Genomic DNA, 27,550 nt, shown 5'->3' with positions numbered 1-27,550 from the left:
GCATCAGCTCCCCAATATCATGGTCCTCTTTGAGAATGAAGGACAAATAGCAAGTGTATATGATACTTTTACACTACTTTTGTTGAGCAATTTCTGCTTTGGTAATATTTTGCAGCTTATTTACATCCATCACGTGCCTTTTCATTGCCCACTGGATTAGCTCCAATTTTTAATTTTTCAAACAATATAGTATTTCATGATTTGAAGCCTTATTGTATCAGTGTAAGAATAAAAGATAGCCATTTGTTTCAGGGAGGAACTTGTAGTCATTTAAAAAGTGGTACATAATTCCAAAATTCTTTCTTTGAAAGATGCAGCAACTGATCATTAATATCAACACAGAATGGGATGAGCTTATCATCGATGCTTGCCACGATCATGAATGACAATGTCAGTGAGTCAGTTAACATTTACTGAGTGCCTGCTACGTATCAGGTACTGTGCTAAGTGCTGGGGATGCAAAGAAAGGCACAAGGAAAAAAACAAACTACAGTTTCTGCCTTCAGGGAGCTTATGTTCTAATGAGGGAGAAGACCTATTTTCTGGCCAGGGAAGGATGTTTTGGTTTAGAAGTTTACAATGATAGTAAGTAGAGAATGGGGGTGGGAGTAGATGGACAGACCTTTCCAAACAGTAAGAGCCATATTGATATTATTATAGTTCTTAGAGGGAGAAAGAGAAGGGAGGGCTACACATATTGGCATATGGTAATGTTGCCTCGGGGGAAATGTGAAGCATTGATGGAGTTAGTCAGATAAAGTGGGCTACATGAGTTCCTACTCATGCACTCACCATTCAGGACAGCACAAGTTCCAAAGAGGGACTTCTAAAGGCTGAGCAGGCCATAAATCCCCTAGGGTATGGTGGCGTCCCACTGGAAATATTTTAGAGCCTCCAAAATGAATTCTCTTATCACTTCAAACAGTTTAGCATAACTGTCCACACAGAAAGAATGCCTATTGCAAGGGAGAGCTGAGGAATTAGGGGTGAATAAGTTGTCTTCTGAAGGTTTTAAGAAGAGAAAAAGAAGGGAGAAGGAAAGGAAGAAGGGGCAAAACTAGTTACTTTTTTAAATGAGTATTTATTGAGGTTTTCTGATTTTTACATCATCATAGTTATCCCCAGCATTCCTCCCATTTCCCCTTTCAGAGAGACATATCATATAACAAGTAGTATTTTTTTAAAGACAAAAAAGAAAAGGGAAAAAATAAAGCACATTGGATCAATCAAAACATTGAAAAAGTTAGAAAACATGTACAATGTGCAACATCTATGGACTTCACATCTTTGTTAAGCGATGGAGTGTCTTCTCATGTATCTTCATTTGAATCATGCTTGTTTTTTTTTAATTTTAACAATTTTTATTTTTCTGATTTGTGCTTTGTTAAAATTTATATTTGCACTGTTATAGTTATTGTATATATTGTTTTCTTGGCTCTGCTTACTTCACTCTACATCAGTTCATGTAGATCTCTCCATACTTCTCTATATTCATCACACACATCATTTCTTTGATTACAGTAGTATTCCATTATATTCACGTACCATAATTTAACAATTCCCTGATCAATGGTCTACTTTGTTTCCAATTCTTTGCTACCTGAAAAAAAAAAGTGCTGCTATAAATATTTTGGTATATGTGGGAACTTTCCTCTTACTGATGTCTTCCTTGGGGTATAAGGCCAGTAATGAAGTCTCTGGTTCAAAGGGTATGGACATTTTAGTCATTTAATTTGCATAATTCCAAATGGCTTTCCATACTGATTATACCATTTCAGAGCTCCACCAACAATATATTAGTATGTCTATCATTCAAAAATTCCTCCAACATTGACCATTCCCATTTATTTTGGTCATCTTTGTCAATTTCTAGGGTGTGAGGTAAAACCTCAGGACTGTTTTGATTTTCGTTTCTTTTATTATCAGTGATTAGTACAATTCTTTCATATGGCTATGAATACTTTGTAGTTCTTCTTTTGAGAACTGTTCTAGGTGGTGTTGGATCTCTAGCCAAGAAGACCCATCTTCCTGAGTTCAAATCTGTTCTCAGACACTTTCTAACTGTGTGAACCTGGGCAGGTCTTCACCTGTTTGCCTCAGTTTCCTTATCTATAAAACGAGGTGGAGAAGGACATGGCAAACCACTCCAGTATCTTTGCCAAGAAAACCCTAAATTGGGTCAGGAAGAGTCAACCATGATTGAACAACAACAATTACTGTAAAAAATGACTATTAGGGGGTGGCCAGGTAGCACAGCGAGTAAGAGCACCGGCTCCAGTGTTGGGATGACCTGGGGATCGAATCCTGGGCTCAGACACTTAGCACCCACCCAGAAACACCTGGCCGTGTAACCTTGAGCAAGTTACTTAACCCCAATTGCTTAGGGGCAGCCAGGTGGCTCAGCAAGTAAGAGCACCAGCTCTAGTGTTGGGATGACCTGGGGATCAAATCTGGGCTCAGATACTTAGCACCACACCCAGAAATAACTGGCCATATAAGCTTGAGCAAGTCACTTAACCTCGATTGCTTTAAAAAAAAAATGACTATTAGTCATGTATAATCGAAAAACAGATATAGTTATTTATCTACACATAAATATAAAATTTATATATTTTGGATCCCAAACCCTTATCATAGAAATTTAGTACAAAGATTCCCCCTCCCCCCTTTGTTTCCCTTTTTATCTTAGGTGCATTAATTTTGCTTGTGCAGAAGCATTTCTACTTTACATAATCAAAATTATCTGTTTTTTTCTTTTATAATTGCCTCTACCTCTTGTTTGATTAAGAATACACCTCCTACTCATAGTAAGTTACCATTTATAATGTATTGTGGAGTATGGTATAAGATGTTGGTCCAAGCCTAATTTCTTCTAGATTGATTTCCAGTTTTCCCAACAGTTTTTACCAAATAAAGAGATTTTCCTAGGCAATTTATGTTTTCCACTTTATCAAATACTAAATTACTGAGTTCCATTGTTTTTGATTCCCACTTGTTTAATTTATTTTATTCTTCTATTTTTTAACCAAGACCAGATAGTGTGAATGGTTGTTATTATAATTATAAAATATTTTATGGTCAAGAAGTGTTATTTCTGGGTGGCTAGGTGGCACAATGAATAGAGCACTGGCCCAGGAGTCGGGAGGACCTGAGTTCAAATTCGTCCTCAGACACTTAACACAAATACTAGCCGTGTGACCTTGGGCAAGTCACTTAACCCCAGTTGCCCTCCAAAAAGCAAAAAAAAAAAAAGCAAAGAAGTGTTATTTCTTCTTCATCTTTACTTCTTTTAATATTTCCCCTTGATAGTCTACATTTTTTATTTTTTCCAAATGAATGTTATTATTTTATCAAGTTCTATAAAGTCTTCCCTTGGTAATTTGACTGGCATAGTTTTAAAAGTGGAAATTAACTTTGATATATTGTATATTTTTATTCTCTTGGCATGTCCTAGCCTTGGGCATTGAATATATCTCAAACTATTTAAGTTATTCTTTATTTCTTTAAGATGCACTTTGTAATTGAATTTATACAAGTCTTTTGGGTGCTTTGGGAAGTTGATCCTCAAATATTTTATTCATTTTGTAGTTATTTGCAATGATATTTCCCTTCCTATGGGCAGCAGGGGAGCTCAGGCCTGGGGTCAGGAAGACTTGAGTTCAAATTTGAATTTAGACACCAGCTGTATGACCCTGGGCAAGTCATTTAACCCTGTTTGCTCAGTTTTCTCATCTTTAAAATGAGCTGGAGAAGAAAATGGCAAACCACACCAGTATCTTTGCTAAGAAAACTCCAAATGAGGTCATGAAGAGTCAGACAGGAATGCCACAACTGAACAACAACACAATTCCCTTTCTATCATTGCTTCTTTTGTTTTGTTATTACTATATAGAAATGCTGTTGATTTTGTAGCCTGCTACTTTATTGAAGTGATTGTTTTCTTAACTAGTTTATTATTGGTCCAGACCTGAGCAATACTGTGGCACATTGGATATTTTATTTCATTATTTCATCAACTGGAATAATAATTGTAAAAAGCACTTAGGACAGTCCCTGGCACATATTAGGTGCTACATAAATGCTTATTCCCTTCATCCCATTCATCCCACCCCTGGAGGATAAAAAGACAGTCTTGGAACACAGTTTGACTGTAGGAATTGGATGAATCACTCAATCTCTCGGTGCCCCAGGCAACTCTGGAAGGTTATAAATTGAAGAACAGTTGCTTCAGAGGGAACTTCCTTACTGGGAATTCCCCGAACCACCAATGAAACCACACTTTGTTTTTTATTAATGATTATGTTTTATGTGTTTGTAGAACTTTATGATCACAAAGTGTTTCCACAATCATTTTAATGATGTAGTGGAAAGTATTGAACTTGGAGTCAGAATTCTTCCATTTGATGCCATTTCTATTCTTTACTAGTTATGTGACTCTCAGACATCATTCGTTCATCTGAAAAATGTTAATGATAATACTGGCACTATCTATCTCACACAGCTGTTAAAAGGCAAATAAATGTTTGTTAAATTAAATTTAGAAAAATTCTTTGTACATTTTAAAGCATTAAAAATGTGAGTTGCTATGGTGTTTGATCATAGCAGTGCAAGTATTATTACCCCTATTTTTAAAATGAGATGTAAAAACTTTAAAACTCAGGTATTTTAGTCCAGTGTTCTTTCAACCACTATCTAATAACTCTTCCTCCCTTTTAAAAATATATTTTATTGATACCTTTTGCTTTTATGTAACAGTCATTTTTCAGTATCTTGCCCCAGAGTCCAATGGTACAGTACTTCCTTGGTCAGTTATATTATCAAACACTTCTCTAGTTTAGCGGAGTAGGGGATTTTCCTTAAGTAACCAGTATAGACTTAAATAGGTTCCTACACGTCAAATTCCTCTACCACTCAAGGCTCAATATCACCAAAAAGATTCCTAAGATCTGGTCAAAATCTAAAAAGTAATGTACCAAAAGATTTTATTTCAAAAGGAGACTTGTGAAAGTTCCTTAGAGTTAATTGTCCTGGAATTTGACCTTCAGAACAGTGACTGCCAACCTTCTTGGAGCTGTTATATACTATTGTTTGTGACAAACTGAAATAAGCAAGCAAAAGCACCTGAAACAAAGACCATATCAGTGCTACAGATGTTGTTCTGTCCTGGTAGTTCCCTAACCTCACTTCCAGTATGTTTCATTTTCTCTTCTCTGGGGCATTCATTAGTTTTTCCGTTAATAAATTCAGCTTGATTCTAGTGATAATTTCATTTACATTTTTATAGTTATTATGCAAATTATTCTCTTGGTTCTGCTGGTTTTGCCTTCTACCAGTTCATACAAATCTTCCCATAATCATAATTTCTTACTGAACAATAGCATTCCATTTTTAAAAGCTATTCCTTAATCAACAGTTATTTCTTTTAGCTTGCAAATATTTTCTACAGTAAAAAGTGCTGTTATGAATCTTTTGGCATTGATTAAACCTTTATTTCTGTCTTTGACTTTCTTATTCAAACCCAAGAGTAGGGTTTTGTGGAAACTAGGATATGAACCATTTAGTCCTATTTTTTGGATGCTTCCAAATTGAAATCCAGCAGTTAGACCACTTCACAGCTCTACCAACTGTTCATCAGTCTGCCTATCTTCCCATATCTAGACTTCCCCAACATTGACTGTTCCCATCGTTTTTCATACTTGCCAATTTGAATGGAATAGAATGAAACCTTGGAGTTATTTTCATTTACATTTCTCTCAGCAATAATTACTTGAGCATATTTTCATATGGTCACTTAGAGCTTGCTGATCTTTTCTTGAAAACTATATGTTTTATATCCTTTTATCTATTGTGGAATGACTCTTGGTATTTATTAGTGTCAGTTCCCTGTATGTTTTGGATTGAGGCTTTTATCATTAATAGATAGAAATATTTTTCCTTCTCTACTGTTTCTCTTTTAATTTTATCTTCATTTTTAAAATTTCTGCACAAGCCTTTTAATTTTATGTAGTCAAAATTGTCTCTTTAATCTTTTCTGATTTCCTCTACTACTTGATGGTTAATAATTCTCTTCTTAGCTATAGTTGTAAAAGCCATCCAATCTCATCCTCTTCTAATTTTTAAAGAAATGGTATGACCTTTTATATTCAGGTTGCATATTTTGGATTTATCGTAGCATAGGGTATCCCTACCTCAGTCCCCTTCCCTTCTTACTTGATTATTTATTTAGCAAATCCTTTGCTACAAATAGTAGAGAGATGAAGCAATTCATTACCTGGGTAAATGTTCAAAAATTCTAAACCAGTAGAGCTAGAAGGTGTGTGGGAAAAATTAGGGGATTAAGTCCTTGGACCACATTTCCAGAAGCTGTCTGTGCTTCTACATGCTGAAATGGCCACATTCCAGTGGTAAAGTACTCCTTTGTCAGTTAGATCATCAAACACCTCTCTAGTTTAGGTGAGTGGAGGATTTTCCTTAAGTAACCAGTATAGGCTTAAGTAGGACCCTATGTGTCAAATTCCTCTACCACCCAAGTCTCTATATGATAAAAAAGATTTCTAAACTCTGGCCAAAAACTCCAAAGTAATATTGCACACAAGGAGATTTCATTTCAAAAGGAGACTTGTGAAATCCCCTAACAGTTAATTGTCCTGGAATTTGACCTGTAAAATAGTGACTGCCAACCTTCCTGGAGCTGTTATACACTACTATTGCTTGTTTAATTTTAGGACCTTCCTCTTTCCCTTCTATCCCCTCCAAAAACTGTTGCATAGCATCTATTTGATTTTCAAACTAAGGAGAATCAAAGAGTGTTTCAGGATTTTGGGGGGAACCTCATAACAAACTTTGGGATAGCTAGAGATACTCTAGCTGTTGTAAAATTAGGGCATTTGGTGTTGCAATAACAACATATAATTTTAAAATGTTTTACAATTTTCAAAGAACTTTTATAATATTATATAACCTTGAAAAATTATTAAAACTGGAATGGAGGGGCGGCTAGGTGGTACAGTGAATAGAGCACCGGCCCTGGAGTCAGGAGGAACTGAGTTCAAATCTAGCCTCAGACTTGACACATATTAGATATGTGACCTTGGGAAAGTCACTTAACCCCAATTGCCCTCCAAAAAGCAAAAACAACAACAACAAAAAAACAGAATGGACCTTATAAGAAATCAATTTCCTTATTTTTACAGATGAAGAAATTGAGGCAAAGAGAGGTCAAGTCGCTTTATCCAAGGTCACACAGGTAATAAATAGTAAAGTCAGAGTTCAAATTCAGGTCCTCTTCTTCCACATCCAGAACTCTTTCCTTGTCCTAATTCTTTCCCTATTGCTATAATTCAATAAAAATTAATGGTATAGAGAAAGTACTGAGCTGAGTTAGCAGATATAGATTCCAGTTACAGATCTGCCACAAAATTGTCAAATAATCTTGGACATATCACTTCTTTTTGGGTCTCAGTTTCTCCAGCTATGAAATAAAAGGGAGTGGACTTCCTTAGATGATCTCCAAAAGTTCCTTCTGTGATTCTAAGTTTTTGTTTCTCTACCTAACTAAAGTTCTGTCTTCCTCCATGGGATCTATGAAGGAACCTTTTTTATTTCTTCAGTTTAGCCTGTTGGTTTAGTAACTTTTGCTTGGATTTTTTTTGGCTCATAAATGCCTCAGACTAAATCCTATAACATTAACCTTATGAAAGTGAGTAGATCTCAATGAAACAGAAAAGCTTATGGAATTTAAAAAAAATATGACTTAGCACTAAAAATCTATTCACCAGCCCTGGGACATGCTGGAGCCAACTTCCACGGACCCAGGAGAGCTAACTGTTAAATTTTCAGCATGAGCCTTTATACTTCTAATACTGGCAAATGCTATAGATGAGGGTATGAATATTTTGTTGATTATCTGGACTTAAGAAAGATGGAGAATATGACTTTTCCTCACTTAATAGTATTTTATTTTTTCCAATTACACGTAAAGGCAGTTTTCAGTATTCACTCTTATAATATTTTGAGTTCCAGTGTTTTTTTTTTCTCTCTCTCCCCTCTTCCCTTCTTCTCATCTCCCCTCCCCAAGATGGTAAGCAATCTGATATAGGCTATACATGTACAATCATATTAAACATATTTCCACATTAGTCATGTGGTGAAAGAAGAATCAGAACAAAAGGGAAAAACCATAAGAAAGAAAAAAAAGAAAATAGTATGTTTCAATCTACATTCAGACTCTATAGTTCTTTCTCTGGATGTGGATAGCATTTTCCATCATGAGAGTTTTGGAATTATCTTAGATCACTGTATTGCTGAGAAGAATGAAGTCTATCAAAGTTGATCGTTGCACAATGTTGTTATTACTATGTACAATGTTCTGGTTTTGCTCACTTCGTTCAGCATCAGTTCATGTAAATCTTTCCAGGTTTTTCTGAAATCTGCCTGCTCATCATTTCTTCTAGAACAATAGTACTCCATTACGTTCATACCCTACAACTTGTTCAACCATTCCCCAATTGATGGGCATCCCCTCAATTTCCAATTCTTTGCCACCACAAAAGGAACTGTATGCGTGGGTTCTTTTCCATTTTTTATGATCTCTTTGGAATACAGATATAGTAGTAGTTTTGCTGAATGAAAGGGTATGTGTGGTTTTATAGCCCTTTGGGCATTGTTCCAAATTGCTCTCCAGAATGGTTGGATCAGTTACAACTCCAACAACAATATATATTGTATATTGTTAAATTTTATCCACATCTTAAATATTTAATGAATTCTGAATTGTATTTTTCACAAGTCCTACTACTATGCCATATTGTGACGTGGAGATGATCCTGGGTTCTTGAAGGCTTTGCCCTTGGAGTATAATCTCTAGCAAGCTCTACCATGTTGAAAAGCTTTAAGAGTGATTCTGGTAACAGACTGAGTTCTGAAGACCATCCTAAGTATGGAGAGATCAAACACTGGGAGGTTGGTCACTTCTTAGTGAGCAATTTGGCCATGACAATCTAGGAAAGAAAAGAAAATGCAAAATAATCCTTAATTCTATACTGTTCCCTTCTGCTTCTGTATAATCAGACCACTAACTTTTTAGAATGAAGATAAAAATTCAAACAAGAAGAAAGCATAAAAATGGAAAAAAGACCTGACAGTTAAAAAAAATCCATTGTGACCTATTTATTAAAGTTATTGATGATGAAAAAATAGGATATTGAGGGAAGAAAAATCTATATGTAGAACACTAGTCTTTCTCCTGAGTTTCAGTCTTATGTTGGTAGTTGTTTAGTGGAAATTTCAAATTGGATGTTTAAAAGACATCAATTAATTAACCAATCAATAAATATTTTTTATGTTCTAGGCACTGCCCACAAGAAGCTTACTGTCTAATGGGAGAAACAACAAATATACACATATATCCAAAGCGACTTATATACAGGATAAATAGGAAATAATTAACAGAGGGAAGGCACTAGAATTGAGGAGTTGGAGAAGACTCCCAGCAAAAGATGGGATTTTAGTTGGGACTTAGAAGAAGCCAGGAAAATCAGTAATCAGTAAGTTAGGAGGAAGAGCATTCCAGGCATGGAGGACAGCTAGAACAAATGCTAGTAGCTGAGAGATGGAGCATCTTGTTGGTGGAGTAGCCAGGTGGCCATTGTCACTGGCTTGAAGAGTTCATGGAAGGGAGAAAGTGGTAAGAAGCCTGGAGAGATAGGGGCTGGAGGCTAGATTATGAAGGACTTTGAACATCGAGCAGTGTATTTTGTATTTGATCTTGGAGGTTATAGGGACCAACTGAAGTTTATTTAGTAGGGGAACGAAATGGTTAGACATGTGCTTTAGGAAAACCATTTTGATGGCTGCATGGAGTATATATGGGAGGGGGAAGACACTCAAGGCAGGCATACCCACCAGCAAGCATCTCAAACAGTCTTCATCTTTCCTCCAAAATCCTTAACTCTATCAAACTTCTCTATTTCTGTCAAAGGCATAGTCAACCTTTCATGTACTTAACTTCAACATTGTCTTTAGTCTTTCTCCCTCATCCCATATATCCAATCCATTGCCAGATCTTACCATTTTTACCTCAATTATACCTCATATCCAACTCCTTCTATTAAGTCACACAAACATCAATTTAACTCAGGCTCTTTTGCACTTCTCCCATATACTGCAATGGCCTCCTAATTGGTATCCTTGACTCAAGTCTCTTTACTAGCCATGTGACCTTGGGCAAGTCACTTAACCCCAATTGTCCAGCCTTCCCCCTCCAAAAAAAAAAAAGATGTAAATTCGTTGAGAACAAGGTTTGCTTCTCTTTTTGTTTTTGAATTCTCAGAGCATAACAATGCTTTTGGTACATAGTAAAAGTTTGATGGAAGAAGACAGACACAGACTAAAATAATTTCATAAAAAGTTTGGCTAATACAAATCAATTGCCATAATGACAAGGAGAGCAAAAGAATCTAGAAAGTACAAATTCAAGCAAACATTAGACTTACTTGATAAGTGAAGAGAGATGATAGCCAAAAACAATATCGGTTTAAAATACAAATTTATTTTAAAAACCTTATTATATTTATCATATGGGATGACTGTTGGGTAGGGGAATGGATGAGGATACATGAAATACTATAGTGATAAAGGAAACAGGAAACATCAGTAAAAATAATTTTTTAAAATTATGACAGATAATCTGTAGTACTTCATAAACAGAAAATAGTGGAGAATAAAATGATTTTCAAAAGAGCTTAGTGATTCCTCAAAGTCATCATGAAGGCAATTAAGGATAAAAATGGAAGGTGATAACAAACAGAAGGAAAATGGAACAGATCTGCAAAGATTTTAGAAAGTAAACTGTTTTCACCATCAAGGATATTAAAGCAAAGATACTTAAACTGTCACATCATAGTTCCAAGTGTTTTTATAGACAAGCAAAATGGCAATAAAAAGAACAGAGACAGAAAAAGCAGTTGAATTAAATTGATTTTACATAAAGGAGATGGGTGGAGATAATAGAGAAGATGTTGAGAAACTGATTTATAAAATATCTGAAGGAGGGGAAGATGTTAAAGGCATGGAAAAAGACCCCAGACATTATTAATCCTTTTTTAAAAAATGACAGGAGATATCAGCGATTACTGACATATGACTACTTTCCCATCTGTATAAAATCTTAAATAGAGTAGTCTATTTATTCATCAAGGATTTTCTTGATAACAGTGTTAATAGAGAACAGAAAGCTTTCAAATGATTTTCAAATCATTCTACATTGGGCTACATTTTTACTATCACATAATTGATATATTGATAATAATTGATAATAAAAGATACAAGGAGAAAAGAACCCATCATATTTTTTGTTTGCTGATTACAAAAGAACATCTTTATTTGGTAAAGCTCAATGCCTTCCTTAAAGACTCTCTTTTAACAGGTAGCTTCCTTCCAGTCATAAATTAAAATTATTCAATATTTCATAGGTGCACAGAATTTGAGAGTTAGAAGGAGCCTCAGCAGCCATGTAATCTAACCCTTACACAAAGAATCCTAATTATAACATACCTGAAAGTAGTTGTCTGCCTTTGCTTGAAGCCTTCCAAAGAAGGTGAATCCACTACCTTTCCAGGCAAGTCATTTCACTTTTGGATGTCTAATTATGTGGAAGTTTTTCCTGACATTGAGCCTAAATTGGTTTCTTTATGATTTCTGCCTATTGCTTTTGGTTCTGCCTTCTGGGGGACCAGCATACAAGTCTAATCCTTGTTCCCCTGACAGCCCTTCAAATAATTGAAGACAACTATCATGTCACCCAGGACCTTTTCTCTAGGCTAAACATGCCTACTTTAGTTGACTGTCATATATCATAAATTCATGGCTCTTCTTCATTCTGGTTGCCCTCCTCTGGACACTCTCTAGCTTGTCAAAGATATTTTTTCTTTTTCTTTTTTTGATTTTTTGGAGGGCAGTCAGGGTTAAGTGACTTGCCCAAGGTCACATGGCTAGTTTTTGTGTTAAGTGTCTGAGGCCGGATCCTAACTCAGGTCCTCCTGACTCCAGGGCCAGTGCTCTATTCACTGCGCCACCTAGCCGACCCTCAAAGATATTTTTTCTTGAAAGATAAAGGAGATGACCTTGTTTCATGACTTTCTTATAAACATAAGAAAGATATAAGCAAGGGAGATGGCCTAAGTGTTTGCCACTGTCTTGCAGTATATTGAGCAGAGTCCAATTTGAAGGAGTACTTGCTGTGTTTGATGATGAGGTCTTCTAGTTGACCCTGTTTGCAGATAATATCTGCCAGTAACATTTTAGAGTCCCTGGGAAGTTTGGCTTGACTAGTCACAGATGAGATACCAGGTAAATGAAGAGTATTTATTGTCTAGTTAGACTGGAAGAATGTTGAGCTCATTTCTGTCTGTCTGTCTGTCTGTTTCTCTCCACATACACACCTATATGGATATATAGCTCTATCTGTAATGTATATAGAAACTATATATAGTTGTATATAGTATATATAGATTTGCATATTCTCTCTAGATTGATATAGATATTGCACAAGCCAAATATATGTGTGTATGTATGTATATATACAGATAGATATAGATATATACAGTAGTTAGGTGCTACAGTGGATAAAGTGCTGGACTTTTGGAAGACCCAAGTTCAAAGTCAATCCTTACTTACTTACTTACTAGCTGTGTGACCCATGGATAAGTCATTTAACGACTCTTTGCCTCAGATTCTCCATCTATAAATGGCGTTAATAATAGCACCTACCTCCCATGGTTGAGAGGATATGAAATAATTTTTTTAAAGTACTTTGCAAACTATATAAATGCTCTCTCCTCTCTCTCTCTCTCTCTGTGTCTCTGTCTCTGTCTCTGTCTCTCTGTCTCTGTCTCTCTCTCTCTCTCTCTGTCTCTCTCCTCCTCTTCCTCCTTTTCTCTCTCTTCTCTGTCTGTCTCTCCTTCCCTCCTCCCCCTCCCTCTCTGTCTCTCCCTCTCCCCCCTCCTTTCTCTCCACATATACATATATACTCAGGGTGTTCCCAAAGTATTAGTGCAGTTTTAAGCTATTAAAGCTTATATTCAACATATAATGTACAAACACATACGTATGTATGTATATATACATAAAAATAAGCTGGTCACCCTGCAAAGTAAGAGGTAACCAGTGGGCCACCTCCAATGTGGGTGGCCACAGCCAATGATGGGAGCAAGTCCTAAAGGATGGACAAGCATGGTTGGATTGATTACACTCTGCATATTTGGAAGGAATATTCAATCAATTAGTGCATAATGACTTGGATATTTGTTGAATTGAATTACATTGGTTTGAATTCTTTGATTGGCAGAAAATTTTGCAAATAAATTACTAGTTTGATTGAGCAGCTTTATCTGTATTAAGACAAGGTGTCCTAGTGTAGGCAATACTCTCTCCCAAAGTCGTGAATAAGATTTAGAACTGAAAGGGACCTTAGAGATTTCCTTTCTAATCCAATTTCCTAGTTGTAGCTATAGGCAGAACTGGGATTTGAACCTATGCCCTTTGATTTTCTTAAGCCAAGTGGGACACAGGACCCCTTGAAAATGTGAACAAGTATGGGGGGGGGGTATGTGCATCTGTAAAGGACTGAATAGTGTGGATTACCCATATTTTGTTCCCTAGAAGACAAACCGGGGATGGGGGCAGATTGGAACAAAGAAGGACCAGGAAAGGTTCTCAAATCAAAAATCCCTACTTTACACATTCCACTGCTTAGAGTGCTATGCCTCCCTTGGGGACTGAAGTACATCCCTGGGGGGATTAAAGGCATCAGGAATTCACACCCTTAGTGTGAATATTATCATTGAGACAATGATAATAGTTTATCCTCCACTCTAGGGACTACAGCAAACTCCTTGCCCTCAAGAGGTTTCCAATCTCACTGGGAGACCAATATCTGCATGTAAAAACATGAATAATTAGGTGATTCTGGTGTTTACTCAGTGCTAATTGAGAGTAGAGAGAGCAAGTGCTTAAGAACTAGAAGGAGGTATCGATCCCTGGGCTCTTGACCAAAGTCTAGGATTTAAATGAGTGGGAGGAGGGGCAGGGCAGAAAAAGATGGATTTGTAGGAGCAGCTAGGTGATGAAGTGGATACAGTGCTGATCCTGGAGTCAGGAAGATCCTCTTTCTGGGTTCAAATCTTGCCTGATTAGCTGTATAGCCTTCGGCAAGTCACTTAACCCTGTTTGCCTCAGTTTCCTCATCTGTAAAATGAGCTGAAGAGGAAATGGCAAATCACTCCAGTCTCTGCCAGCAAAATCCCAAATGGGGTCATGAAAAGTCAGACACAACCAAAAACAATTGAATAGCAACAAAAGGGGATTTGCATGGAAAGTCTGGGAAGCTGGTTTGATTGGAGACGAGAGTTCCTATAGAGGTTCGGTGGAAAACAAAAGTTGGATAAAATATGACTTCTGTAAGGGAAGATTTCAACTGTCATAACTCCATAGAAACAGCATGGAGTAAAGGATGCGGTGCTACACTTGGAGATGTGAAGACTGGACTTGAACCATCACTCTGATGCAATGTGACCATAAGCAGATGTCTTAGCTTCTCACATCCTGCTTCCCCATCTGCAAAATGGAGATAATGCTATTTCTCTCACAGAATTGTTATAAGGAAAGTATTCTATAAATTTGAGTTATTGCCACATCTCTGTTCTCTTTTTTCAAGTTCTCTCTTCTCAGTCTGTCAACAAACATTTAGTAAGTACCCTACTATGTGCCAGCACTGTGCTAAACACTGGGGATATAAACATGAAAAAAAAAATCCCTGCCCTCAAAGGGGTTTACAATCTAACAGAGGAAGACAACACACAGAAAGGAAGGTGAGCCTGGCCTCCTCCTCTCATGGCTGGCTCCACCCTCCAATCAGAGGGGCCCAGAGTAGTGAGTTCCATGGCTAATTGGATCTTATATTTCCCAATGAGGAACAGAGCCAGCTTTAACATACCTATTTCCTTGAATTCTTCTTCCATTTCCTCACATGGTCTAGTCCACAGTGCCCTCACCATCATGGAGGCCCTAGTCTTTGAACTCTGGTTTCTCAGTGTCTCTCCTGTGCTTTCCCCGAACAGTGTTCTCCATGCTTGGTGTGATCAGATCAGAGTACAGTGGCACTGCTGTCTGTGGTCTGTGCCAACCTAGGTTGTCAGTGCCTGAATTGGGATGGCAGGATTACTTTGTGAAGCCATAAACTTCATATAGTGTTATAGTGTGTAGTAGCCCATTCTTCCCAATCCAGGCTAGGCCCATATTTTCCAGTCCAGCTCATGTTTCTCCATCTAGACTTGTCTTCCTTTTCCATCGCTATATCCTAGGAACAAGGGGAGGAGGGAAAGGGAATGAAAAAAGAAATAATAATGACTCTCATTTAGTTGTACAATTTATATAAAGTGAGATTTACTTCAAGATTCTCAAAGTGCTTTCCTTTGTGTGAGGTAGGAAATATTATCTCCATTTTACAGATAGGGAACTGAAGTATGGAAGGGAATAAACATTTATATAGCACCTACTATGTGCCAAGCACTGTGCTAATATTATCTCATTTGATTCTTACAACCACCCTAGGAGGTAGGTGCTACAACAGAGGAAATTGAGGCAGACAGAGGATAACTGACTTACCCAGGGTCACTGGTAAGTACATCTGAGGCTGAATTTGAACTTGGGTCTTCTTGACTGGAGGGGCACACTCTATCCACTAGATTGCCTCACTGCCTGTGAAGACACTGGACTGAATTTAGCTGAAGCTCAGAAAAATCAACACATGAAATCACACGGTTAATAAGTGTACTCTGAATCCAGGTTTCTCGACTCTGAATCCAATTTATTTTCTCTCAGATTGCATTTAATCCAATTCAGAAAGAATACAGGAAGGAGGTATAGCTACTTGCTTTTAGGTGATGGAGGGTAGTGGAGGAAAAGGTTCTTACCCTCCTCTAACCCTCCTTACCCACTTTTTCGTGCTCATTTTAATTATTGAATAATTCTACTTTAATTAGTGAACAATTCTCCTATTACTGGGGGTGGGGACGGGGAGGACTTGTAGAACCCATCCCTAATGAATCCTTAGGGCCTTTCATTTACAAAATGCCTCTGGTCTTAAAGAGTTGAAGAGACAAGATTTACACAAAGGAAAACATTAGAGAATGAAAGAGCTTATAACAAAGTGCTAAATGAGGAAACTGAGGCCCACAGAAGGTAGATGACTTGTCCAAGGTCATGCATGGCATTAGAGGCAGACCTTGGATTTGAGTCCAGATCTTTGTACTAGAAGTCTGATAGCCTTCATGGAAGAGGTGGGGCTTCTGTCTGGCCTTCAAATGTGTAGGCAGAGAGGAAGGATTCCTGCTAGTGTGCCCTGGAAATATAAAGGGTCGAGAAAGAGCTAAAAAAGCAAGAAAATCTAACATTTCTCTGACCCCCTCCCCCAAACCAAATTAAGGAGATGGCATTGACCTCCTCTAATGGAGAAGTAACTGTGTGATGAATAGACCAAATGACTCTCACACCAGCCAGGACCAGCCCCCAGGTCAACAGATGAACACTTTTAAAAGTAAACACATATTTTCTTCTTTGTTACATTCAGACCTCCTTAGCAGAAGGTTAAACTCGACCTAATGACAGATTCCTAGAAGTGTTAATTTATTGAGACAGTAATAATCCACCCATGATTTATGGTTTGGAGGGATTACTAGACTATTGTGGTGGGTCTGATAGGCATTTATTACCTACTTAACCATTTAAGTATAACAAAAAAAAAATCCTAGTGGCACAAAAGTTGATGAATGTTTCTGTTAAAACACTCCATTAAGATGATTCATTAACATGACAAAAAAGTGCATGGCCTTTTGTCCCACTTAAGGCCTGGAACAGTCTGGGAGACTGAGAGATATTACCTTAGGAAATGCTGTTTTGTGCTAGATGGAATTGGCAGGGATGCTTCAAATTGTTCTGTTTCTCCACAGGCTGCTTTCTCTTTCTCTCTCCCCAATCCCCTCCTTTCCCCACCTATCCAGATCTTTGCCCACTTGAGACATGAACTCGTTATCAAGTTCAAATTACTTTGGTGATAGGAGAGAACATATAAGTGTTGTCTTTAAAAGAATCCACAAGATTTCAAAATATTCTACTTCTTACAATCAAATTATTTCACTCTTTTTTCCTTGCTGTTCCATGGAAGAAGACACACCATCTACAGACTCTGGGCATTTGCATTGGCTGTGCCCCATTCCTAGAATGGTCTGCTTCTTTATCTTTAGAGAAGGAACTGTTTTTTGCCTTTTTGTATCCCCAGAGCTTAGCAAAGTGCCTGGAACACAGTAGTTGCTTAATTAATACATGTTTCTCAACTGACATTTATTCCTCTCAAATAATGTTTCTATAGTCTCACTGGACTAATTTGATCACAGCATACAAGGCATGGTAACTGGTTCATAGAAGGTGCTTAGTAAATATTAATTTATTGTTTGATGAACACAGGAAGCAGCTGGTTTGATGGAAATAGAACCCTGGCTTTTCATTTTGGGTCTGTCACTCTCTAGCTGGGTTACCTGGGTGAGTTACTCCATTTCTCTGGCTCATCTATAAAATGAGGGTATTAGACTAGATATTTTAGGTCCCACCTAACTCCAAAATACCACCATATTTGTTGATATAACCATTACTATGAAGAAGTTGCAGGACCACTAGTTTTCTCATCTGTGTTAAACTAACGGATTGGATCACATGGTTTCTAACATTGCTTCCCTCTCTAAATCCTTCCCTGTCTATCCTTAATTCCTACATACCTTGCTCTAGCTGGGGGTATAATAAATATAAAATTGGACTAAGAGTCAGGAAGACCTGAGTTCAAATCTTGCCTCGGATACTTACTAGCATATGTGTGTGACCCAGGTCAACTCATTTAATGTCTCTGTGCCTTGTTTTCCTCATCTGTAAAATGTGAAAATAATAGGACCAACTTCCCAAGGATTTTGTGAGAATCAAGTGAAATAATATTTGTAAAGTGGTTTGCAAACCTTAAAGTGCTATGTAAATGCTAGTTATTATGATAGTTTACAGTTGAAAAAATGGAGAGTATTGAGAGGCAGTGTAGCATAGTAGAAAAAACACAGCATGGGAGTGAGAGGATTTGAATTCGAATCTCTGTTCCACTCTGAAGGACTTGTGTGCCTTTGGGCAAGTCTCTTCATTCCCTCCTGAGAAAAATGAAGGAATTGGATTAAATCTCCTTTAAAGACCCTTCTAGCTCTAAATTCTATTATTTAACAATGCACTTCTTGCCCTTTGCTTAGGTGACCCAGTAATTCTTTCTTCCTAATTTCAAACAAAATTGTGGCCAACTCATGGATGCTGTGGGGAAGATTTTCTGTTTAGTTTGAAAAGCCCACACACATAATTGCAAGCACCTTGTTTCAATAAAACGAAGCAATAAAATATTAGGAAAGCTATGCTCCTCTTTTAAGCTAACATCTAAGCTCCTAGGCCCTCTTTGTTTTTGACCAATCTATCCACATTGAGGGGCAGCAAGGTGGTACAGGACCCTGAATCAAGAAGATTCAGCTTCTGAGTTTAAATCTGACCTCAGACTGTGTGATCCTGGGCAAGTCACTTAAACCCTGTTTGCCTCTGTTCCTCATGCATAAAATGAGTTGGAGAAGGAAATGGCAAACCACTCCAGTATCTTTGCCAAGAAAACCCCAAATGGAGTCATGGAGAGTCAGACATGACTGAAGATGACTAAACAGAAAACAAATCCAAACTGAGGTCTTCTGATCTCCTTGTAGATATATGATGCTATGATAAGGAGTCTGGAGACCTCAGTTTCAATTTGTTAAATCAAAAGGCATTTATGAAGCCCCTACTGTGTACGAGGCACTGGGCTTAAGCACTGTACATTACAAATGTAGTGTGTGTGTGTGTGTGTGTGTAGGGGTGGTGTGCTATATTTTGCCCATGTAGGCTATGTGTTTTCACATGGATCTGTCTAGATATAGCTCATAAGGAAGCATGGATTTCTAGAGTCTAGTCTCCTGACCCTTCTCCAAGGAAAACTTTGATTTCTGCCGGGAGGGGAAACGAGAGATTAGAGCCAGAAGCTGGCCACTTTGTGCTCCTCAGAGAAAGGAGGTATGGGCATAGAACTGTATCTATCCACTCCTTTAAATATTGTTAGTCTAGTGGAAGTAATTTTTAGGCTCAAACTGTGCTCCTGATCATATCCCTTAATGGAAAAGGGGTGCCTCAAGTTACATATCCAAGACTTGACTCCCTATCAAATGCCAGTACCAAAATGAACACTCATAGCAAATGGTGTATAAATCCATTAATTCTATTATTATAACCCATCCAAAATGATAGTAAACAGAGATCAGAGAAAGTATTCATATGAAAATGACTTCTCCCATTAGGAGAGAGAGAACTCAGCTCAACCAAATGAGAGAGTCTCAGATCTTATCCAATGGGAAATCTCCCAAAGTCTCTAGGATCATAAGCTGGGGATAGGGATATGATGTTCAGTCCTTTTTCAGTTGTGTCTGACTCTTCATTATCCCTTTTGGGGTTTTCTTGGTAGCTCATTTTACAAATGAGGAAACTGAGGCAAGCAGGGTTAAGAAAATGAACCCAGTAAGGAGATTAGAGTGTCCCTAGTTGGTGTCACTGGATTATAGAGTTCATGGTGGAGGGTCAAATATGAGAAGACTGGAAAGATAGGAAGGAACTAGGTTAGTATGAAAGGCTAGAAAAGCCAAATAAAGGATTTTATATTTGACTCTGGGGGTGATAGGGAACCACTGGAGTTTATTGAATGGGGGGAGAGAGGGATGGTATGATTAGACCTATGCTATAGGAAGATCATTTTGTTAACTGAGTGAAGGGTGGACTGGAGTACCAGAGACATGAGACAGGGAGGGTTTCACGAGTACACCTCCAGAGCAGCCATTAACAATTAGTAACTTAATCTATTTCACTGTCCTCTGCCCTAGGAAGATAATTAACATCTTGTCCCTCCCAACTACCTCCTGAAAGAGTGGAAAACAATTATATACTGTACCTAATTCAAACTGATTTCTGCTCCTTGGGAAAAGGAGCTATTTGTTCACAATAGATAGAGTGCCCAGCCTGGAGTCAGGAGGACTCATCTCCCTGAATTCAAATCTGGCCTCGGATGTGTGACTCTGGGCAAACCACTTAACGCTGTTTGCATTAGATCCTCATCTATGAAATGAGCTGGAGAAGGAAATGGCAGACCACTCCAGTATCCTTATCAAGAAAACCCCAAATGGGATCTTTTTTTTTTTTTTGAAGAGTCAGACCTGACTGAAAAATGACCCAACAACAATTCTGGTGAAATTCAGCAAACATGCCTGGCTGATCAGAGCATTTATATACACAGTTTCTCTCAGAATGTAAGTTTCTCCATGATAGGGACTAGTTTTGCCTTTTCTTTGTATTTCCTCATTTATCACAGTGAAATGATTAATTATTCTATACTCAGAGGATAGGGAGATGATTAAAACTGGGTTCCTGACCTTGTGGAACCTATGATCTAATTAGGAAGATACACCAAAGAATAAATAGCTTATTCTGCATGTTTGTCACCACAGCACAGGTGAGTGAGGATGTGCAAGAATCCATTGGACAGATGAGGAAACTGAGACTCAGAGCCATGATGTGACTTACCCATTATCACATAGCTAGTAAATGGAAGAGTTAGGATTTGAGTATAGACCTTTTACTCTGTTAGAAAAATAGAACATAACTTTAAAGGAAAAAAGTCTAGAAGGGGAAAGATGCTCTGGGGTCCTATAGCTGGTTAGGTTAGCCCTCCCATTGGAAGAATGGCATTTTATGAATTGTTCTGCACTTTCTGCTTGTGCTAACTGTGACCTGTGGATCACTATCAATTCAAACTGTTCACACCCTTGTGACCCTGATGACAGACACTTAAATTTACCTTAAATACTCTGATAACCCAATTTTCTATTTTCATTTTATTTAAAGGCTAAATTAATTTTTTTCTACTTTCTATCTATAGGTGTGTCCAGGAGCAACAAGGTGATTTAACTGTCTGGAATTCAAAACCAGAAAGCCTTTGAACTTTGAAGCTGTAACCATCCAAGGAATTGCAGTCAACTGTAGTCACTCGTGTTATCAGAAGAGTCTCACTACAAAAAAAGTGGGCAGACGGAAAATATGAGAGGCATTTGGTCAGACACTACATTTATTATTGAACCTGATTCTGGAGCTCTTAACCTCCTAGGCACCTTACCTAGTGGGGCCTGGTTCCTTCTAGAGGCCATGGAAATGATTAAGTTTAAAATAATTAAGGTTGCTAAGTGATTTCTCTCCTTGTGAAAATGATAGAAAGGAATGCTGTCATTATTAAAAAGAGAACCAGAATGCTTAGAAGTTTGGGAATCTCACTCCCAATGAATATTCATTCTCATTAAGTTAATTTATTAATTTCATGCTTGGCTGGAAACGCCTTGTCATCACATTCCCCCTGTTGCTACAACACTTGGGGCTGGCACAACATCTGGCTTTGCCACATCTGCTTTGGCAGAAAACTTAATATAACTTCTCATGCTGGTGGAGAATGTAGTAGTCTTAGATTTTTCTTATGGTCAGATGCCAGCTCCTTCACAAAATCCTAAGGTCTTAAAATATCACAGAAACTTAGAATACCTGTGAGCAAAAAAAAAAAAAAAAAAAAGAATAATAAACCCTGCTGGCCTCACAGGGCTTTTGTATGGATCAGGTGAAATGGATGGGAAAAATCACTATGTAAACAGAAAGCACTATATAAATGTCAGCTGTGTTTGATTATTTATCATTTCCCATAAATGATTCATTTCAATTTGAGAAAAATGTATCAAATACTTATTAGGTACAGTGGTCTGTGCTAGACAACTGGGGGTGTAGAGATGAAAATCCTTATAACAGTCATTTGAAGGAGGCAAGTCAGGATAAGTACTGTCCTCATTTTATAGATAAGGAAACTGAGGCCCAGAGAGGGGAAGTCCAGGGCCAGTCTGATTATGGTAAAGATATGTCTAGAAACCACATATCCTCCCAATGTTATATTCTTTCTGTTGTCCCATGTTGCCTCCTGCCTTGGTCAGCCTGGGATGGCAAACCAATCATTAAAAGGTAACACAATCTGAGTGGGTATATAGAGGAGAAAAGTGTGTTAGGGGGCTGGATGTGTATGTGTACACACCTGTATATATATATATATTTATATACACATACATACACACATACATAGACACATGTACATATGTATGTATGTGTGTATCACCCTTATGTCTTGTTGGAGAAGGGGCAATCCTTCCTGCCCCCATGAATTCTTCCTTGCTACCTTCTACCTAGTAAGGGGTTTGGGAGATGAAGGACAAAACTGTTAGATTAACACATCTTTGATACACTAAAGATTACTCTGCTTGTCATGACCATTTTAGCATACAAAATTACCCATATATTACAGGCTGTTTCTTACTATTATGCAGTGAGAGGCAAGAAAGCCAACTAATACATTTAATCATAACCTTGTCCAAAGATCATTCTTCTCTGATGAAAGCAGTTGAAAGGAAATTTGATTCAGTGAAGAATTATCCAGATCATGGTTTGTATAATCTTTCCTTAGGAATTACTTCAAAACTTATGTCCAAAGATCCATGATTTCATTCTTGTGGGCACTCCCTCAACTGACACAGATTGCACCTCCTCCACACTTTAGTGAATGGGGTTTATCAGTTGCTGTGGCTAGAAACATCCTTGTAACCTGGTAGCTGACTTGGGGGTAAGCCACTGTGAACGTCTGGTCATCCTCAGATGACAGGCACACAGTCAATCACAGGGCCTGTCCTTGAAGTTGGGCTGGCAAAATCTTGAAGAAAAAAAACAGTTCTATAGAGCATCTTCATACAATTGTAATTAAATCTCTTCTGATTATGAATTGCTTTTTGATGGGGTTCAACACAATTGAGAAATTGTGATTGATCTGAACAACAGAGAAAGAGTTTGGTACTTTGAGAAAAGGGAAAGAAGGCTAGTATAGATTGGGTATTGAATTTGCTGGAAGTTTCAGGATAAAGTATAGGGTAGGTTTTGCCCAAATAATCTTTTGTTAGAAACAAAACAATGACAACAACACACACACACACACACACACACACAAAGCAGTATTCTCATACTTAATTAGTAATTGTACACTTAGAGTCTTCTAGGGCCTCAGTGGCACTGCCTGATTTGGGCTCTATCATTGTGCCTTACAACCTTTTCATTAGCTCTACTCTGATTAAATCTGCAGAGGTTCTCATGGGCTGTGGATGGGAGAACATCTTTTTTCATTTTGTACACTTGCTTCCCTTGCATCTCATTTCTCCCCACATTTGGGGGAACCCTTGTCACTTTGGTATGCAGTTTGATATTATGCAGATTTTCCATTATTATTATTTAATTCATAACATTTTGAAGACACTAATTATGGAAATTTTAACAGTATTTTTCTTCTCCCCTTTTTCCTTTTTAAACAAGAAACAAAATACAACTAATTCTCCATTGTAGTTGGACCACCAAAGCAGAGGGAAGTGCAGTCAGTCCCTTACTCCTGAGAGTTTTTACCCTTGTGTTATGCTCTGCTTGTCCTTTTCAAAGGCATCTCAATGAGAAGCCTTGTTGTGACCCCCACTGGTGGCACTGTTTAGAGAGCGACTCATTAGGAACAGTTTGGTCTGAACAAAAGGAATTCTGTTCCTATTGTCCCAGCTGCAGTTTCTATGTAGTAGCTGGAAAAACTCTCTTAAACCCAGCTAACAGACCAGTACTTGCTCCAATTGTATAGTCAGCCATAAAAGAGATTCTGGATGATGATTCGGAACAGATAATTTACAGCTTCAATGGGGCCTCAGTGAGGCCGTTTCTTGTGTCACAAATGTTTCCTATTAAAGACCATAGTCAATATTTCTTCACAGTAAATGGAGCTTTAGCCCCCCCTCCAACAACCTAAAGATGATTATTTTTATTCATCTATGTCCCTGGGGAGGGGGGGAACCCTTCTGGCTTTGGGAAAGTAATATAGAGATCAAGAGGAAGACATACAGACATATAATAATAGTAAGAATGATAATGATGGTGGTGGTGGTGATGATGATAATAGCTGTCATTAATGTAACACTTTAAGGTTTCCAAAGTGCTTTATAGTTATTATCCCAACAGGTCACAGGAGGTCATAATAACCTAGGAAGGTAGATACTGTTATTATTCCCATTCTACAGATGAGGAAACTGAGACAGAGAGGTTAAATGACTTGCCCAGTGTCACATAGCTAGCAAGTATCTGAGGCAAGATTTGAACTCAGGCTCTCCTGACTCCAGGTCTGGTGCTCTATCTACTGTGCCACCTGGCTGCTGGAGAGGAGACTCTTTAGGAGTGATTAAAAATGCCTTCCATGTTAACACTTGTGGTTAGTGATTTTCTGCTGCCGAGATACAGGGATATTGCTTCCTGCAAGCAGTGGCATTGTGGTGAACCTCTGGAACCTTTTTTAAACCATGCAGAATTGGGCCAGAGTCTAGTTGTTTATATATCATTGTGGAAGGGGACCTTTTGTGGCCAACTCTTTGGAATCTTAAATGAGTTTGGCTTCTCTGCTCTCTGGGATTGGGCCATTGACATCTGTATAAAACTCTGATATTTAGCAAAGATGCTATTTTTAGAAATGCTAACTTTTTTAAAAAAAATGCCTATCACTTTCCCCCTTTGCTTTTCATCAAGATTTCCATAAAGTGAGCAGCTAACATTTTTTCTGGTTATACAGAATACATTACTACCTCTGAATCATTTCATTTAAAGCATAATTTCTCTCTAAAACTGAACTAAAGGCTCAATTCTCATCAACTTTGATGGTTCCTGTGTTTGGGAAAATGTGTTCTTTTGGGCACTTAGTAAGAACTGGCACTAACGCAAACAACTGAGAAATTAAACAGGAAATTCAATTTACTAAGAAGAGTTGGCTTCAAAGTATGTAGGATTTAAGTGCAAAGGAATTAGAATAATAGAATTTTAGAAATGTAAGGAAGCTCAGTGAATCCCTCTCCCTCAATGTCCCTGACAAATAAACATCCAATTCTGCTTGGAGACCTCCAGTGAAGAAAAGCTGACTACCCCCCAAGGCAGCCAAATATACTTTTGGATAGCTCTCTTTCTTGACAACAAGCCAAAATTTGAATCTTTGCAAATTCCACCTTTTGCTTCTTTTTCTGTCCTCTTGGGCCAGACAGAATAAATCTAATCTCTCCTTCATATGACAACTCTTTAAATACTTGAACACAGCCATCATATTCCCTTTGAATTTTCTCTTTTCTGGGCTAAATATTCTCTGTTCCTTTAACCAATTCTCCAATGACAGACTGACTCAAAGCCCTTTACCATCCGGATTACCCTTCTTTGTATGTTTTCTAGTTTATGAATATCCATCCTAAATCAAACACAGTATCCTAAATCAAACACAAATAAAACAAAACACAGTATTCCAAAGGTCGCCTGACCAGAGTAGAACACACATTATTATTTTCTTATTCCTGGAATAAGTTGTGCCTCTCAATTAGGTTCAAATCATATTATATATTGAGATTGCAGTCCATTAAAACGTCCATACCTTTCAGACAATCTTCCATCTAACCATGCTTTCCTTTTATTGCACTTGTGACAATTATTTTTTGAACCTAAATGTAAGATGCTAATCACTATTAGATTTTATCTTCTTGGATTTTGCCCAGTACTCTAGCCAGTCAAGGTCTTTTTTTTGTTCAGCTGTTAGAGTTTTCAGTTCAGCTCTGTTAGATAGAGCTTTCTGTCATCTACAAATTTGATGAGCATGTTTTCTGTATCATGATGTAAGTCTTGATTAAACTGCTATATGACAGAAAGATAAACATAGATTCCTGGGATAATTCATTGGAGCCCTCTTTCCAAGTTGACATTGAACGATTAATGCCTTTGAGTCCAGTCATTCAGCAGGGTCTTAATCTATTTAATTGCATTATTGTCTAGTCAAAATCACTCCATCTTTTCTATTAGAATAATATGAAATAATTTATCAAGTGCCTTGCAAATTTAGGTTGCATGTCAGACCATGACTATTTTCTATTACAAACTCTTGGAGTGACTGGTCAGTTCCCTCAGAGTTCCCATAATTTCCACTTCAGCAACAAATTCCTCCTTGTTAATGAGAATCAAATGAAAATAGAGTTGCTCCCTGTTGTTTCCTTCACTATGAGAAAGAGAGAATTGTCATCAAGGCAAATCAAGGAACTATTAGCTAATCTGATTTTGGCTGAGAGTGATCTTCAGCAAATGTTTGGATATTTGAAGTCCCTCATCACTCCTAACAAACATTTATGAAGGGCCTAATCTGTGTTAGATACTAGAGATGCAGAGATAAAAATGAAATAGTTCTAAGAGGTAAAAGTGAGGAGGGAAGGTATTTCAGGTATGGAAGACAGATGGTGCAAAGTCATGGAGGGGAAAATGAAATGTCTCATGTAATCAATGAAAAGATTGTCAGTTTGGATGGACTTTAGAGTGCATGAAGGGGAGTGTTGTATAATAAGACTGGAAAGGCAGAATAAGGTCCGGCTACAAAGGCTTGGAGAGAACCATTTAGATTAATATTTGCTTGGTATCATTATTTTGTTTTTGTTTTATTCTGAACTTAAGCACTCCCCGAAAAGAGCATTTCCATACATATAGCAGAACACAAAAAGAGGATTCTTTATGAAACTATGAATGTCCATTTTGTCCCACTTGCTAAAAAAAAGTATATAATGAAGTCTACACGTTGCTTTCAAAACTGTTCTGCTTGTCTATACTTCTTTCTGAACCTCCTCTGTTTTCTTTTGAACATTAAAAAATGTTTCAGTAAAAAAGGGAGCTTATATTCTATCAGGGGAGACAGCATGTGTATATATATAAATATATGTAAAAACAATGAGAGGCAAATTTTGGAGAGGATGGAGGACAGTGACAGTTTGGGCGGGGGCGGGGGGAGGATCAAGAAAGGTTCCATTTAGAAAGTGGCACCTGAGCTGAATTTTGAAGGAAATAAGGGATTCTGAGAAGCCTGGGAAGGCAGTTCAAGCCAGAGAAATGACTAGTACCAAGGTACAACATTGGAGATAGTATCCTATATAATAAACAGAAAGAAGACCAGCATGGCTGAACCACAGAATGTGAGAAGGGCAACAGTGTATAACAAGGCTGTAAGTGTAAGCACAAGGTAAAGTATGAAAGGCTTTAGAAGTCAAATAGAAATGTTTGTCTTTGATCCTAAAGGTAATAGGGAGCTATTGGAGTTTTCTGAGTGAAGGAGTGACACAATTAGATATGTTGTGCTTTAGAAAAATCTCTGTGATGACTATTTGGAAGCTGGTCTGGAGAGGAAAAGCAACTAAGCAGGGAAATCCATTAGGAGCTATTGCAATAGTCTAGGTGAGAGGTGATG

At 37.7% G+C, this 27,550-nt stretch overlaps 1 long non-coding RNA gene across 1 annotated transcript in view; it reads left to right on the top strand.

The window, feature by feature from the left end:
• LOC138149447 (uncharacterized) overlaps window positions 1-22,158 on the top strand; it is a 66,673-nt gene extending 44,515 nt beyond the window's left edge. The window contains exon 6 of the long non-coding RNA XR_011165330.1: window positions 21,080-22,158. This is a non-coding gene — a long non-coding RNA (uncharacterized lncRNA). The remainder of the gene's footprint in view (window positions 1-21,079) is intronic.
• Window positions 22,159-27,550: the final 5,392 nt, after the last annotated feature.

This window comes from Petaurus breviceps, unplaced genomic scaffold (assembly GCF_028583685.1).
Source record: "Petaurus breviceps papuanus isolate PSGF00001 unplaced genomic scaffold, PetGlider_PUasm1.0 90847, whole genome shotgun sequence".
NCBI lineage: Eukaryota > Metazoa > Chordata > Mammalia > Diprotodontia > Petauridae > Petaurus > Petaurus breviceps.
Note: the sequence above shows the minus strand (reverse complement) of the source record. Positions and strands in the feature narration are given on the sequence as shown.